The following is a 16,287-nucleotide window of genomic DNA, read 5'->3' as shown; positions in this document are numbered from 1 at the left end:
AAATTCAACAGCCACAAGCATTCACATGTGAGGCTGGCAGTGATGAATAAACAACACGTCTCAGAGATGTTTTATCCTAGGCAAAGTAGAAATGGCTTTTGCCTTGCCCTAACGTGTGAAAAAATACTCTTGCTATTTTGAAGAGCCAGAGGCATGTTGCCTGGGTTTTAACAGGGAGTAAGACAGTGGATTTGATAAACTGATTTCAAAATGAGATAATTAAATTTAATCATAGTACTACTAGAATAGTCTTACTGCTGATACACTGTGCTTTTCCCCCTTGCCATTGTGCAGGAAATAAACTGTAGCTGCCACAAAAGGCCAGTTCTGTGTATTTCAGATATGGGTAACCTTGTATAGCTGAGCGGTTTAGCCTAGCATAAACAACATTTTTCAATAGTTTTGCCTATTTGCCCTATTTTTATTCAGCAGAACTGCTGAATAATTGCAGTTTCTGCTGAGTGCTGTCGTTGATGCATGCAGACAATGATCATGTTGCAGAGCCCAGGACTGACAAAACTGTTTAAAGAAGCATATTCGGTCTGCCCATTAATAAGCTGTTACGATGAGCAGAAGTTCTGAGACAAGTGGGCAATGCTAAATAGAAACACAGCTTGTACACATACCAAAGGAATGAGTGGACTTGTATTTAATAAATAAGGAAAACAGTGTTTTATATAAATGATTTCATGTATCACAGAATCACAGAATCAATAAGGTTGGAAAAGACCTCAAGGATCATCAAAGTCCAACCTGTCACCCAAGACCTCATGACTACTAAACCATGTCACTAAATGCCACATCCAATCCCCTCTTGAACACCTCCAGGGATCGTGACTCCACCACCTCCCTGGGCAGCATATTCCAACGGCTAGCAACTCTCTCCGTGAAGAACTTTCTCCTCACCTCGAGCCTAAACTTCCCCTGGCGCAGCCTGAGACTGTGTCCTCTTGTTCTGGTGCTGGTTGCCTGGGAGAAGAGACGTACTATGTCTCCATGCAGTAAGGATGACTCAATCTATAGCATTCTATAATTCTCATCTTTTATTTTATTCAGAAATACAAGGTTCCTATACCATTGTGGTCATGCACCCATGGAAAGCTTACTGCAACAGGCAAGAGCAGTTCTGTCGGGTTTAGATCAGGTCATTCACTTATATGAGTCTTGCACCACCATCAAGCTTTTGCATTATTAATGCAAAGGAATCAATTTCATGTTTAACATGCCAAAATTGGACATTTGGAGGAAGTTCTTTACAGTGAGGGTAGTGAAATATGGGAACTGATTGCCCAGAGAGGTGGTAGAGGCCCCATCCCTGGAGACAGTCAGACTTAATGGGGCCCTGAGCAACCTGATTTAGTTAAATACACCCCTGCTCACTGCAGAGGGGTTGGGCAAGATGACCTTCGAGTGTCCCTTCCATCCCAATGCATTTTAGGATTCTATGAAAATAAAGTGGATTCTTTTGCACAAAGAAAGGTCAGCTAAATGTCTTAAAAAGAAAGCAGGCCCTTTTAGATAAATAGCTGAAGCACTGCAAGGAGGCAGAAATATAACACAGTTGCAGTAGTTGTGCATATAGCTGTCACAATCCACTTTTTGTGGCCAAGTCTATGGCTTTGCTGCAAATCTTTAAGAGCCTATGTCATTGTTTCCCAGTGTAGATATGTCCTGGAAAGGAACTTTTGCCCACAACTCCCTAATGAATTTTCATGAGACAAGTCCAGAACTGAGAGAAGGAATGCAGGGATCCTGCAATACTTCATGGTGGCGTAAGTACTGAATTGACTCGAAGCTGATGGGAACAGATCTGTGCTCTGCCTTTGGGGTGGAAGTGGCTGCCAATAGAAAACAGGTATGGAACTTCTTTACTGTGGTGGTACGTGAATGTGCCTACAATATCACACCTTTGTTAGTATCACACCCATTTTCACTTTCAATATAATTTTCCCTGTTCAAAGAGCTTATGAACTATGCACATATAATTGATAGAAATGCAAAGCCTGTTGTTTGCCTGGAGCTGCATGAGAAAAGGCTAGAGCCTAGAGCCCTGCTTTTTGTCACCTCAGTCCAGTATCTCATCTCCAAAATCCTCTTTTTCTGAGTTATAATCACTCTTTAATAGCAGTACAAATATGCAAAGGCATGTTAATGCTTTGAGCATAAGCATATTGCAGATAACCTCAAGGGACCCAACCCTTTCGTGAAAGCATGCCAAAAGAATAGAGAAATTCAACCCTGGGAAAGAACCTTTGCTATTGTTTAGAGCCCCTACAGAGAGATGTGTGCAAGGTCTCCCTTGTTTTTCCTTGGAAACTGTCAAGAATGTGTTGCTGTCCTTTCAACAATAGGAAGGTCAGTGCCATTGGCTTTGCTTACACTGTTTGCCCTCTCGCAGCAAGGAGAAATGCAGCTGCTGATAAATGTGTAGCAAGTTTACTTTTCTTTTTGTTTTTCCTCTATTTATTTTATTATTTAAAAATATATTTTTACTTTTACTGTAATTGAAATATGCATGCTGGTATTTTTGTAAAGACATTTTGAGAAGGAAAACTAACTAAAGTTATGTTAACATATTCATAATGAAAGAACTTCCTAGGAGCAATGCTTAGTACTTGCCCTGTAACTGCTTTCTGTACACTTACTTGCCTTGTACAGGACAGACACCTCCATGAAGAAACAGTGATTTTAGTTTATGTTTTATCTGCTCTTTTACACTATTTCATTCCAGCCAGTATTTTTTCCACTCATCCACTACCGACCTGTCAGTCTCACTTCCATGCCTGGGAAGATCATGGAAGAGATCCTCCTTGATGCCATGCTAATGCAAATGGAGGGCAGGGAGGTGATTCAAGACAGCCAGCATGGCTTTACTAGGGGAAAATCCTGCCTGACCAAACTAGTGGCTTTCTATGATAAAGTGACTACGTCAGTGGATAAGGGATGACCTGTGGATGTGATCTATCTGGAATTCTGCAAGGCTTTTGACACAGTCTCCCACAACATCCTGCTCACCAAGTTGGAGAGATACAGATTGGATGGGTGGACTGTTCAGTGGATAAGGAAATGGTTGGATGGTTCCATCCAGAGGGTAGTGCTCAGTGGCTTGAAGTCCAGATGGAGAGCAGTGACAAGTGGTGTCTCTCAGGAGTCTGTACTGGGACCTGTACTGTTTAATATTTTTATCAATGACATAGTGAGATTGAATGCACCATCAGCAAGTTTGTAGATGAGACCAAGCTGAGTGGTGTTTTTAATACACCAGAGGGACAGGATGTCATCCAGAGGGACCTGGACAAGCTGGACGTGAGCAAACAGTGTGCACTTGCAGGCCAGAAGGCAAATCACATCCTGGGATAGATCAAAAGATGCATTGCCAGCAGATCCAGTGAGGTGATTCTGCCACTTTGCTCTGGTGAGACCTCACCTGGAGTAGTGTGTGCAGGTCTGGAGCCCTCAATATAAGAAGGACATGGACCTGATGGAGCAGGTCCAGAGGAGGGCTGTGAAAATGACCACAGGGTTGGAGCACCTCTGCTGCAAGGACAGGGATCTGGGATTGTTCAGCCTGGAGAAGAGGAGGCTCTGGGGAGAATCGTAGAATCATAGAATCAGTCAGAGTTGGAAGGGACCACAAGGATCATCTAGTTCCAACCCCCCCCTGCCATGGGCAGGGACACCTCACACTAGATCAGGCTGGCCAGAGCCTCATCCAGCCTGGCCAGAGCCTCATCCAGCCTGGCCTTAAACACCACCAGGCTGGGGCCTCAACCATGTCCCTGGCCAATCCATTCCAAGGTCTCATCACTCTCGTGGTGAAGAACTTCTTCCTTACATCCAGGTTGAATCTCCCCACTTCCAGCTTTGTTTCATTCCCCCTAGTCCTGTCACTACCTGATGTCCCAATCCCTATCAGGGAGACCTGATAGCAGCCTTCCAGTACCTGAAGGGGGTCTTAAAAGAAGGATGGAGAGAGATTGTTCACAAAGGCCTTTAGTGATAGGATGAGGGGCAATGGCTTCAAACTAGAGAAGAGTAGATTTAGATAGGACATTAGGAACAAGTTATTTACCATGAGGGTAGTGGAACACTGGAACAGGTTGCCCAGGGAAGTGGTTGGGGCTCCATCCTTGGAGTTATTAAAAGTGAGACTCAACATGGCTCTGGGCAACCAGATCTAGTTGAGAATGCCCCTTCTTACTAGAGAGGGGATTGGACTAGGTGACCTTTGAAGGTCCCTCCCAATCCAGACCATTCTATGATTCTATGATTAGTAGGCAAAACTGTTCATCTTTTCCTGTGTGCATCAATAAAACAACAAATGAGAAACAATAGCATATGTATTGGTCACAGCTTTCCCTTGGATATATTTTTGCTCTGAGCTGAAGAGCTCTTCAGCTCCTATCTCAGCCTGCCATAGGCAGGCTATTTCAACTGGGCAAAATCATCAGTTGTTATGATTTGACTTAGGGTTATGCAGATGTCCAGCAGTGGTGAGAATTTTTGAATCTTTGTGTGCTTTATTTAAAAGTGCAATTCACAGTAGATCTCTGATGAAAAGTGCTAGCAACCATGTGAACTGTTAGAGTGCTGTCTGCAAAAATGAGTGAGGCTTTCTTTTAAGAAGCACTTCTGCTGATTTGGCAGAATTGGAATAGCAAATTGTAGTGATGAACTGGATAAAAATGACCTGGAAAATCCCTGCCTCATGCACAGTGCTGACTGCTGAGCAATCCTTGCTGTTCAATGCGTTTCTTTTGTCCTGGCTTGTGCATAGATACACTAGTGCTGATTTAATTAAGAGCTGGGATAGGCATAGAGGAAACCACAAAATTTTAAACTTTTTTTTTTTTTAATCCTGAAAAGAAAATTATTTTCTAAACCTTTTATTTTTGTTGTGGGAAGACAACAAAGAGATTAAAAACTGAAGCTAGGTCAGACTTCTCAAGTCCTTTTGCGTCTTCATACAACCATGTTTGGGCACTAGCTGTTCAGAAGACTTAGCCATATATGTGAGAGTAATTAGATCCATTTGAAACCAGGGAACCAACAATTTTGAGGATTCTTTCACAATCTTTCCAGGTGAAAAATCCATGGGCTTGCCTCCATCTGTATGCTGTCTTGACTCCTGGCATCTATTAACACCTAAACCTCAGAGCAAAACAACTATCAAAACTGCTGGTTTATTTATCAAAACTCCTGGAAACCACCACAGTTTCCATGCTTCCCCCACCACTCCCATCTTAATTTGGCCAAATCCATTCAAATTTCAGTGAATTTAAGGACCAGACTGCACATATAGCTTCCAGCAAATTTAGCCAAGATAATTATGCTCTTAGAATAATCATTAAAGATATTAAAATGAAGGAGAAAAAAAAAAAAAGAAATGAAAGCTTGTTCATCCAAAACAATTGCATGTAGGCAAGATGCTTGAGCATCTTTTTCATAATAAAAACTGAAACTGCTGAGTAATCAGCCATGCCTTTCCACAAAACTGGATTGTTTACTCATGGCTGGTTCACAAAGGTTGAGCTCACCTGGTATCTGTAAGCAATGAGTGTCTTACCCTGTTACCATGTAGATTTTCTCAACTGTTTTAACACTCTGAACGTATGGGTGGGTATGTAGTGTTTCAGTACTTACCTGTTTATGACACTCCCATAAAGCCCTAATCTTTATTGAATAGCTTTATCTTTTTCAAATAAGAAACATGAGTTTCTTACAGAGTGTACAATTGGACCCATCATAAGAAGTTACTGAACAACTAAGGGGAGATCTGTATTCCTTGAGCCATTTTATCAAACCTAAACAATAAAAAACAATAAAAAGGGATCTTCTCCTTTTACTATTGCTGATGCAGGTGACAAAGATCTAAGAGAGATAACAATTTATTTTTTTCCCCTCTAGAAACTTACAATATGATGTGGTGAAGAATCTTTGCCTTTGAACATCCAATTCAGAACTGGCAATCTAGGAGCTAGAAGAAGTTGTGACTCAGTTCCAATCACTTCAGAAGCAGCTTTTACTCCTTCATAAGCAGCTAAAATCTCTTTCTCTGTTGGAGTGTAGTTTACTTCTGAACCTCTGTAGCCATGACCCCAGAAACCAAGAGGACATCCTCGTGTCTCACCTGGAGCTCTTTGCCATAAGCACCAGGTTGGACCATTGTCACTCCTGGCCGTGTACAGAATGTCTGGACCAGTTCAGACAGGTCCCAGACCCGTCACTTGGACTACTTCTCGCTTTATCTGGTCAAAGCGGGGGCAAAACAGCTTCATTTTGCTTCCTAATCTGAGCAGAAATAAATCATACAAACAATTGCCTCACGTTGGAGTGCCAAAATAATGAATTGTAACAGTGTGAGAGCTGAAATCCCCCTCCCACACCGACAATAAGCAGGTTAGCTCAGTCTGGAACCAAATGAAAGCTGTATTTACAAATGAAACTATAATCTATGAGGAAATGCAATGAATATGTACAAATATACACTATTCACAACATTTGCAAATATGTACAATCAACACAAAAAAAAAAAGCACAACTGAGCCCCTTTGCCTCCCCCAAGGGGCCTTCCCCAAGGGGCCTCCCCCCAGCCAGAAGGAATCCCCCCAGACTCCCCTGGTAGAAGGCAAAGAGTCGAGAAGCAGAGAGGCTGTTAGACTTAGCTTGTCAAGGTCAGTGTGCTATCTTCAGCCAGAAAAGAAGAAGAAACAGGTAGACAGAAGCCAAGCTAGCAAGCCGAGTCCCCGACTGCCCAACTCCCCAACCTTGTTTTGAGTAGAGATTCTTAAACATTTCTATCTCTCCAATGGAAGTGTTTAGAATAATCATTATTTTGCTTTCTTGCACCCAATAGTGATTTATTTACATTCTTTCTCTGCTTGAACTTCTTTGTGAAGAAAAATTACAAAGACAGTCTTAAAACCATCACACAATATTCTCCAGTTCTCTCAATTTTCTTTTAGGGCAATATCCCAAACTTCTCCTACATACAAAGTATTTGGCTTTACGATGATTACAATTGCTCATGATTCTCATTATCTGCCTCATTGTGCAGAGGTGATGCTATTTTAAATCATTAAATGAATGGAACTACAGAATACATTATTTGACAACTTTCATTACTGGACTACAAGATAGAATTGGATGCTTAATTTCACTATAGAAGATAAAAGGCAGTGTACATTCTTCCTGTATGTATGGCTGTTACACCGAGCCAAATAATTTCATACAGAATGTGCAATTGGACTCCAGTGGTGTCACATGGTAAGAAATACCATTCCTGATATGGCTGGTAACTCCAACAATCACAGATATCATTACTCTATCATGAATTTTTATTTAATGAGATATTTTTCCACCTTGGAAAAAAGATGAAACAATTTTTAAAAACTAGCTGCCCAGCACATGCTTAGTTTTAAAGCAATTGCCTAAAAAAGATAATCAGAGCATCTCCCAAGAGATGCTGCATGCTTGATGATAGGGAATGAAAAGTTAGGAGGAAAAAATATTTTTAAAAAATTAATTTCTTATTGTGCAACATTTGGCAGTTTCTTTTTAGGAGACAACTTTTACTTTCAAGTGTTTAGGGCCTGAAGCTTTCCGTAGATGTTCTTAGATGCATGATCTACTCCTAATGAAGGGAAAAATAACACAGAAGATTAAAAATATGTCCTCCTTCTAAAACAAAGCTTCAACGTAATCTCAAAAATTTGCACTTAGTTCAGGCTTCAAGTGCATAAACACTAATGCAGAAGATAATAAAGTAGTGTGCATTACAGAGTCACAGCCTAATTCACTTTGATTCTAGAAAGCCAAACCGAAACCAGCACAGCCTTGTTCTGGGTGGAATATTTATGCTGTTCATTGCTAACTGCTGCTCTGAAATCAAGCCAGTTACCTATGTAGACCACTCTTCCTCCCACCTTCCCTGTGTGTGAGGAGTCTAGGGGAGTTCTTGGTTTGCAGCCAAGCATCATAGTCTGGCCAAGCAGTGTCATCTAAGGGAGAAATAATGTAATATTGTTGCTCTGGTATAACCATTAGTATAGCTGCTGATAAAACGGAGAAGAATAATGCTGGTGAGACGCAAAGCTTAAAAGCTTATGTTTTAATGTATTTGTAGTAATACCAACTGTAGTAAATTATCTGAAAGTATAAGGATGTATTAAGCCTCTGTGTACAATGCTGTTCCAACTGAGCTGCCTTTATGTAGATATCTGTACAACATAAGCTAATGCTGCACAAGGAACGAAAGAGTTTGGGATTATCCTGGAATGATGAAGAGGCATTTCTGAATTACAGTAGCATAAATTAATGTCTATTGGTTTAATTAGTCTACAGGGGGGTTAGGTTGCCAGGAAAGTACAAGGGAAACAGTCAGTGAGAGGATTTAAAAGCACTAGATAAACTGAACAGATCAAGGAAGCACAAAGCATGGAGGCTTTCTCTGCTTTCTCCTATTAATTTTGTCTCCACTTGTAGACTCAGCAGTTTTTGGCATTTCTCTCTTTGTAGCATTTCTATGGTCCTCTGCTGGTGGACACTGCTGACATATTGTAAGTACAGAGTCTCTGCTATGCACCTTCTCTTAACTCTGTAGCTCTCCTGACCAGCAATTATTTTTAAGAGTCTACCAAGCATAATCTAAAAAAAAAAAAAAAAAGAAAAAAACTTACGCTTTTCCTCGTACTCACCAGCCTCCCACTTTCTCACCATCTCCAGGTACTACAGCAGTAATCTGAGAGAGAGGTGTCTCTGGGTTTTCCTTTGTTTTTAAGGCTTTCTTCTTTCTCTCTCTCTTTCCCCCACCTCCTTCCCTTTCAAATCTTAATGGAAAGAACATGACTACTTTTCCTTTGGAAGACAAAAAGACCAATTAATCTGTTATTCTTCTTACTGAGCAAAAGAAGTCACTGAACTTACTTCTTCAAATAACCTCTCTATTTTGTGTTTATCCTAACAAGTACTGCTTTGCATGGTGAAAAAAAAAAATCCTGATCTTTTGTCTGAAGGAAAAAAGGTCCTTGCAAAACAACAATCAGGTTGTGCAGCACACTATAGAAATTAATTACATCACCATTGACTTTAGTGTGGGACTAAAAGTTCAAAGTACAATCAACAGGTGATTTTTCAAATCATCATTTCCTCTGATTTTCTCTTTGACTTGGAAGAGTGTCTGCTGTGAACAAACAGCCAGGAAGAGAAGATGGGGGAAGAAAAAGTGCCTGAAGGAGATGACTGTCATTAATTTTAATTTTTCTCTTCACAGGACAAACACACTTTGGAACCTTGTTACAGTGAAAGGTGCCTCTGTAGTCAGTACAGTGACTAACCAAGCACAGAAACAGAGACATTAAATTCCCATGAAGAAAGTTCACATATACCTCACCGTATAAATATAGCCTTTCTTTTTTATTGTTGCCTTTCTCTCTTTCTCACTTTCTTTTTTCTTTTCTTTCTGCCACTAGGTATCATGTAATATATGTTACTTGAAATAAACCCCATCCTTCACATCTGCATTTATATATGTGTTGAAGGATTCTCATATAAATAACTAATAAGTAATGTTTCAGTCCTTCCCTTTTGAGCATGATGGGATAAGAATGGGATGCATTCCTGAGAGCTAAGGTATATCAGAGGAAGCAGTGTTTAGATGCCAAGCTGCACACCAAACAAGGACTGCCCTAGAAGATAATACTGCCCACCATAAGCATGGATCCAGCAAGAGCAACGCCCTTGCCCCCACACACTTAGCATTTTGATGTAACCTTGGGAACAGCAAGGGTAAGGCAGCTATGGGCACTGACATGGCAGTGACTTCAGTGGTGTCTTACTTTTCCTTTGATAGCTTCTGGAGGTGGGGGCAAGAGGCCCTTTAATCCCTTATGCTCTTTCAGTGCTTGGATCTGAAAGACATGCCATGTTCTGTGCACTCTGATGGCCTGGTAACTGTGAAATCTCCAAGTGATAAATTTGAACTGTGATCTATTATCTTAATAAAACAGAGGCTTCTTTTTCTTAATTTCCTATTATTCAATTTCATATTCAGCTGAATGCATCTTCAGATGCATTATTACTCATGATACTTCAGAGCTTTGGTGGTCTTGAGGTTTGACTCTCAGTCTATATACCTAATGCAGCTGACACAAAATTTGCACAATGCCCAGAAAATACAGCCCTCTGCAGAATTTACCTTAGCCTGTCACATTTTATGCAAATTCCATTAATTTAGCTGCAAGATTATTTAATGAGGAATTTATTAGTGTTTCTAAGTTGTTTCAAGCAGGCAAACTAAGATGAAAGTGCCATAGGTACTGATATTTACTAATCAACAGAACAGTCATAACCTAAATCTCCAAGTCTGAGAAAAATATTTTGTTAACCATGAAAAGATTGTAAATATGAACAACAGTGTGTGTTTGCATTCTGTGTTTCTAGATGCGTATAGTATTTTTAATGAATGTCCTAAATATTTACAACCTCAAAATCACAACCCCCTAAAGACATTTGTCATATTACACCTGAAACTGTTTTAGTTTTTTGTTTATTTCTCATATGAGGAGGTATTGAAACGTTTAATTTTTGACAAGAGTGCATTTAAAGCAGTGTTGAAAAACTCCTCTCGTCTTTCAGGGAAGCCTCAAAAAAAAAAAAAAAGTTATGTTTCTTTGTTGAGAGAAAACAGCATGGAAAAAAACCCTAAAAAACACATGTCAGAGCAAGAACTGAAGTTTGGCAGGAGAAGTGCTGAACTTCACACGCTCAGTACCTCCCAGGACTCGGCTGGGTGCCCACTGAAGTCAGCTGGAATTTTTGACTGGCTTCAGCGTACACTGGATCAAAACTAAAAGGGCTTTATTCAGCAAAACACTTAGTTTTTACTTTAGGCATGACTCTAATGAGACTTTAGCAGGTACTTTAATGCATACTTGCATTTTTTTAATGCACAGTCTTTTTTTTTTTTTAGTTTTTTAATTTATTAAGATCTTCACTGTGTGAATCGTTGGAAAAGTCTTGAAGTAGAGGTCTCTAGTTGTTTAAACACACAAAGAAATGAAAATTCAAGAGATGCTGGGCTACACTTCTCAGAAGAACCACAAAAAAAAAAAAAAAAAAGAGAAAACTATTTTAGAATGGGAAGTTAGGAAAAGCAGATGTTATAACATGGGGATTTTCCAAGTTTTACATACGTGGCCAAATTTACATTGTGGTAGGATTGAGAGATCAAAGCCAAAAGTGGTATAAATTGGTATATGAACCCCTCAGATTAAAGGCTTGGTTCATAGTGTCCTTGGCCCGGAAGGTAAAAGAGATGTGAAACAGCATTTAATAAAAATTTTCTTTTATGGATTCTAGTCACTCTCATGTCAGTGCTAGCTTCACCTACAGCAGAGCTATCTGTAAGTGAGATACAGAGCATGTTTTTTGGTTTATTTTTCAATTTTAAAAATAGGAGTGGAAGAACTGCTTAAATAGCTCTCATGTCTCACAACAAATTGGAACCTTTAGGTTGATACTTCAGTTATGCAGACCTGACCTGATGCAGACCTGTTTGATATGCAGTAAAATCATAGTCACAAATATGTGGTAGCTTTTTTAATGCCACATTAGGAAGTCCTGTAACTGTGGTCACCATGTTAGCATCCTGCTTATCTAGTAACTGAAACATTTATGCCGTTTTATCACAGCACTCAAAATGAATCACTAGTCACCCCCTGGGGGATGCTTTTATCAGATGCATTGTCATTTTCTGGAATGACATTCCAGCAGTGTGAAACTTGAGAAACAACAAACCCCTAATAAGAGTAATCAGAAAGCCCACATTCTGAGGTCAGGTGACTCATGTAAAAGCAATTTAGGCCAGTCATGAGACAAAGGTTTTGTAGCCACATCAGCTTTCCAGCATTTACTGCAGCTCCTAAGTCTGCTTTGTGCTCATTGTGTTATTAATCAGATTTATTAATGTATTGTTCTGAGTTTTAAATTACAGTCCTTAGTGGTCCTAGGCAGCACAGACATTTTAGGAGCAGAAATGAACATATCCAGCCTCTGCTCTCTGCAAGATACTGCTCACTTAAAAATCTCTATTTTAAGATTAAAGCCTTCTGTGAGTTTCTTCCTGTCATTTTCCATTTCACAAGCTCCTGCTGCAGTTCTGGCATGCGTCTTTTACCCTCAGGAAGCAACCTGCCAGTCTGCTGTGGGGATTGAGACATTCTTCCAGGCTGGGTTTCTGCCTTGTTTTCTTTTACCTCAAACCATTTCCTAAACTTGAAGGTTCTTGTTGAAATACTTACCTCTAAAGCATGAGCTGAGCTGTTTACTTCAGGGATTCTAAATCAGGATTTTCCATCACGTTGATTATATCAGATTTCATTTAGGAAGGGCACTGGATCTTACTTTTTAATCCTGGATCTAACTGTGGCAGTTTAAGGAATGAGGGGTTTAATCCAGCCATGCTTTCTCTCTGCTCTCTCTTATTTTGTCTTCTTCTGACTGGTTGTGTGTTAGATGGTGACTTTGCTACTCTTGGTTGCAGTCCTGTGTGTTTAAATTTTTGAGGAAGTGTGTATAGTATGAAGCTGGGGAACCTTGGGCATGTATTCCTCTGCTGTTCCTTTTCTGGGGGACCACAGAGACTTACACCCAAGCAGATGAACTGCTTGGTGCTCAGAACCCTTTGAGTTATATCTATTTAAAGAGGTGGAACAAAACTTAGGATATCAATAGTTTCTCTAGGAGAAAACTATAAGTAATAATAAATGACTTTTATTCTTTCCTCTCCTGACATCATACACATAAATCCAGACGCTGTCAGTCGAAGTTCTGTATCAGATCTGTATCAGGTGTACTGAAAATAAATTAATTTGCAGATGTCCATTGGTGACACACAGTGATTCAGGCATAATTAGGGCAGCTACTTCTCTATCCTTCACATACAAGAGAGCAGAGCAGGTCCTATTCTCAGGGTATAGTGACTGAGGGCACTGAACTAACTTATCAGCTAGGCTTTCCAGAACCCTGAATCACCAGGAAATTTCAGGACACTGGGAGGTTTTCTGTCCTGTGCAAAAGGAGAAAGAGGATTTTCATCTCTGGGACCACAGAGTGGCAAATTTTGAACGCACTACCAATGCGTTCAAATTTTGAAAGCAGCTACCAGTACTAGTTACGAGTACTTTGGTTAATGAACAAGTGATTAATGGTCAGAGAAAAGCAGGAGAGGAAGCAGCATTCATAGCTCTACTGATGTGCTTTGTCTTTCAGATAGTCATTGTGCTGGATGTCCTCATCCCACAGAAATGTGACTTGGAATCTTTACAAACCTCTTAATTGGTGCAGTTTTGGGAAATAACGCTTCAGCTGGGAACAGCATCAAAAGAAGGAATGAGAAGACTCTTGATGACTCTTCTCAAGAAAACTTCTACTAGGTTTTATGAATTTCATACTTTTGAGCATAAGGTACAGGGAAGTTTTCCATCTACTAGAAGCAGACTTTTTGTGATCAAGACATTTTCATTTGACATGCTAAGTTTAAGATCTAAAAGATGCCACTGTTACAGATGGTTGTGTATGTACAAGGAATACCTGAGATGCGTTTTTAATCTAGGGACCAAATCTGGATCTTTTCTTCCTTGGTTCATCTATATATGAAAACACTTCTCCGATATATCTGACTGGTGTCTTTTAGTGCTTAGGCTTTCTATGTGATAATATTTAGACCTGGAATGGAGGAATAAAGTCTGGATTTAGCTTAGACAAAGCTGTACCAGTCACAAAGATCACAGTCCCAAATAGTTAGGGTGTCCAAGACATCCATTATTTTGGCTGCTGTATAGGCTCTGGGGGCACTGATAGCCCTGAGTGTCCCTACCCAGCCTTCCCCAGGGCTGTACCCATGAGGTACCCATGATGGCCCAGGACCCCATTTCAACTCTGTGCTGAACTATGTTGCTGGTAGCCATTTCAAATTGTGTGGGTTCCATGGACCTGACTTGAATCATGACCTGCCTTTGTTAAGTGATGTCTAGGCTGTCAATAGGGCCTATCTCTGTCACTAACCCAGCATTGCTCAAGTACCACAAGCTAGGTCCTCCTTGGCAAGGGCATGGCCAGGGTTGCATCACCTGCAGCTCCTGGCTTCACGTTTTACTGACCCAAAGCCAGATGGTTTCAAAGGGGTTTCTGTTCTCACTGCTATTCTCTATCAGTCTCCATGTGAGTGGGCCTCACACTGAGAGTTTGTAAGAGCATCTTTATGAGTATGAGCAGAAAGGGATAGATTTTGTTGAATTCTACACATCTCATTGATATTTGTATCTTTTTTAGCTCAAGAATAAAAGAGAAACTGACTGAATGAATGTTTATGTCATGCCATTTCATATTAAACACAAAATCTGTATCTACAAAATGAGATTTAAGCATGTTTTCTAAGCATGAGATTGTTTTTCATCATTATGGTCATACTATAGTACCCTTTCAAAATCTGAAGCCAGCTTAAAAATGTCCTGGTCTTAGGAGTTTTGCACACATTTGATGTGCAATTTTGAATGGCACTTCCCCACTCTCCGTTGAGGTTATAATACAATGATTAAACAGCCCATGTTCAAGAAAAGAGACCAAACAACAATCGTGCTTCAAATGAAATTTGAAAAGCAATCATCCTGCAAGCTCTAGAACAACACTTGAAAACTGAGACAAGTACTTTCAGATTCTTCCTTCAGCATAAGTAACAACATGGTTATACACAAGACTGACGAGTCTTGATGGTACTTATCTCACAAGGAACAGCTTGAAATTCACAGCACCTGGAGGCTGTTTTTTCATGCTGTGTTGTAAATGAAAGTGCTAAGCTATCCTTTAGAAATGGAGCAGTGGTAAGGAACTATTCAGAATTAGTTTGAAAAAACCCATTCTCAGCAGTAGGTGACTGCTTAATCAACGTGGTTTTTGAAGAGCTGTGTAACTCGGGATATATCTGTGCTGCAGTCACAACAAAAACTGCCATCCAATGGTTTAATACTCTGCCTAATGCCAGAAATTTAAAGCTGAGATCAGTCTATCTGTAATCTAACTAGGAGCTGACTGTAGTTGCTTTTTTGGCACACCAGTTAACAAGCCCAGTGTTGTCATGATCTGCTTATTACCTGCCCCTAAACTCTTGAATGTAAATGCTACTTCTCTGTCACAAGCTTTTTGTGATTGCAATCCTTACTGTCCTTGTCCCAAATTTAGTTCAAATATGCACAAGTGCAGCTGTACAATACATTACTTGAAATTAATTCTGTCTTAATTTATAGCAACTGAAAACTGAATTTTACTGATGTAGTCTGCTGAGCCTCTGAGTGCCCATGTCTTTACTTATCAAATGTACTGCTGCTGTGCCAGTTTGAGCCAGCAGAGACTTCAGGTATGTATCAGAAAATCAATTAAATGAGGCCTTCAAATAATCTTTGCTAACCTTTCATTTTGATAGTCACATCGAAACATGTATCAAACACTATTATAATAATTGTGATAAAGTATGGAAGTGGATATGAAGCTATATTTGTTGTATATGCACACTACTACTTTGTGATTAGAGAGGAATCTTTGTATAAGAACACATTCTTCTGAACAAATTAAATTAACTCCAAGCACTATCATATGAAAAACATCTACCCTAGTATGATGTGTCTCTCTGATGTGACAGCTTTGAGACTGGATTATTCAGACCTTTGTGACTCCTTTGTGCTGAATGATTAATATACAACAGAGGAATACTTAGATGTCCAAGAATAGACATATAATAATAGGAATATGGAGGCCTGCCTGAGAAGGAGGAATATGGATACTCTCATTTTAATGATGGCAAACATCTTGGCAGAGGCAGAAGTCTCAGGATGTGGCTAAAGTTAGGGAGTATACAAGTTTGCTCTTATTTAAATTAGGAATAGCTGTTGTGAAGTGTAAAGTCATTAAGTGCAGTATCAGGCTCAGAAGCTCCAACTATCTCACACCATCACTCAAAGGTCTCTTATTCAGTAAAGCCCATTGCAATCCTTCATCTAGCAGCTTCCATCTTTGACTCACATGCTGATTGCTAGTCTTCTTATAATGAAGCTCACACATTTTCTTCTTACTGAAAGAGAAAGTGTTTTTTACTTTGGAGGGTGGCAACAATGCTTTGGTTGATTGAATGGTGTTTTGACTGAGAAAGCCTTGAGAGGTTTTTGCTATCCTGCTTCCTGAGATAGATTTACAGTATCTTCAGTGATATAATTCAATAGATCTTTATCATACAGA

Source organism: Indicator indicator, chromosome 6 (genome assembly GCF_027791375.1).
Source record: "Indicator indicator isolate 239-I01 chromosome 6, UM_Iind_1.1, whole genome shotgun sequence".
In the NCBI taxonomy this organism is placed as follows: domain Eukaryota; kingdom Metazoa; phylum Chordata; class Aves; order Piciformes; family Indicatoridae; genus Indicator; species Indicator indicator.
The sequence above is the reverse complement of the archived record's forward strand: the minus strand, read 5'-3'. Positions refer to the sequence as shown.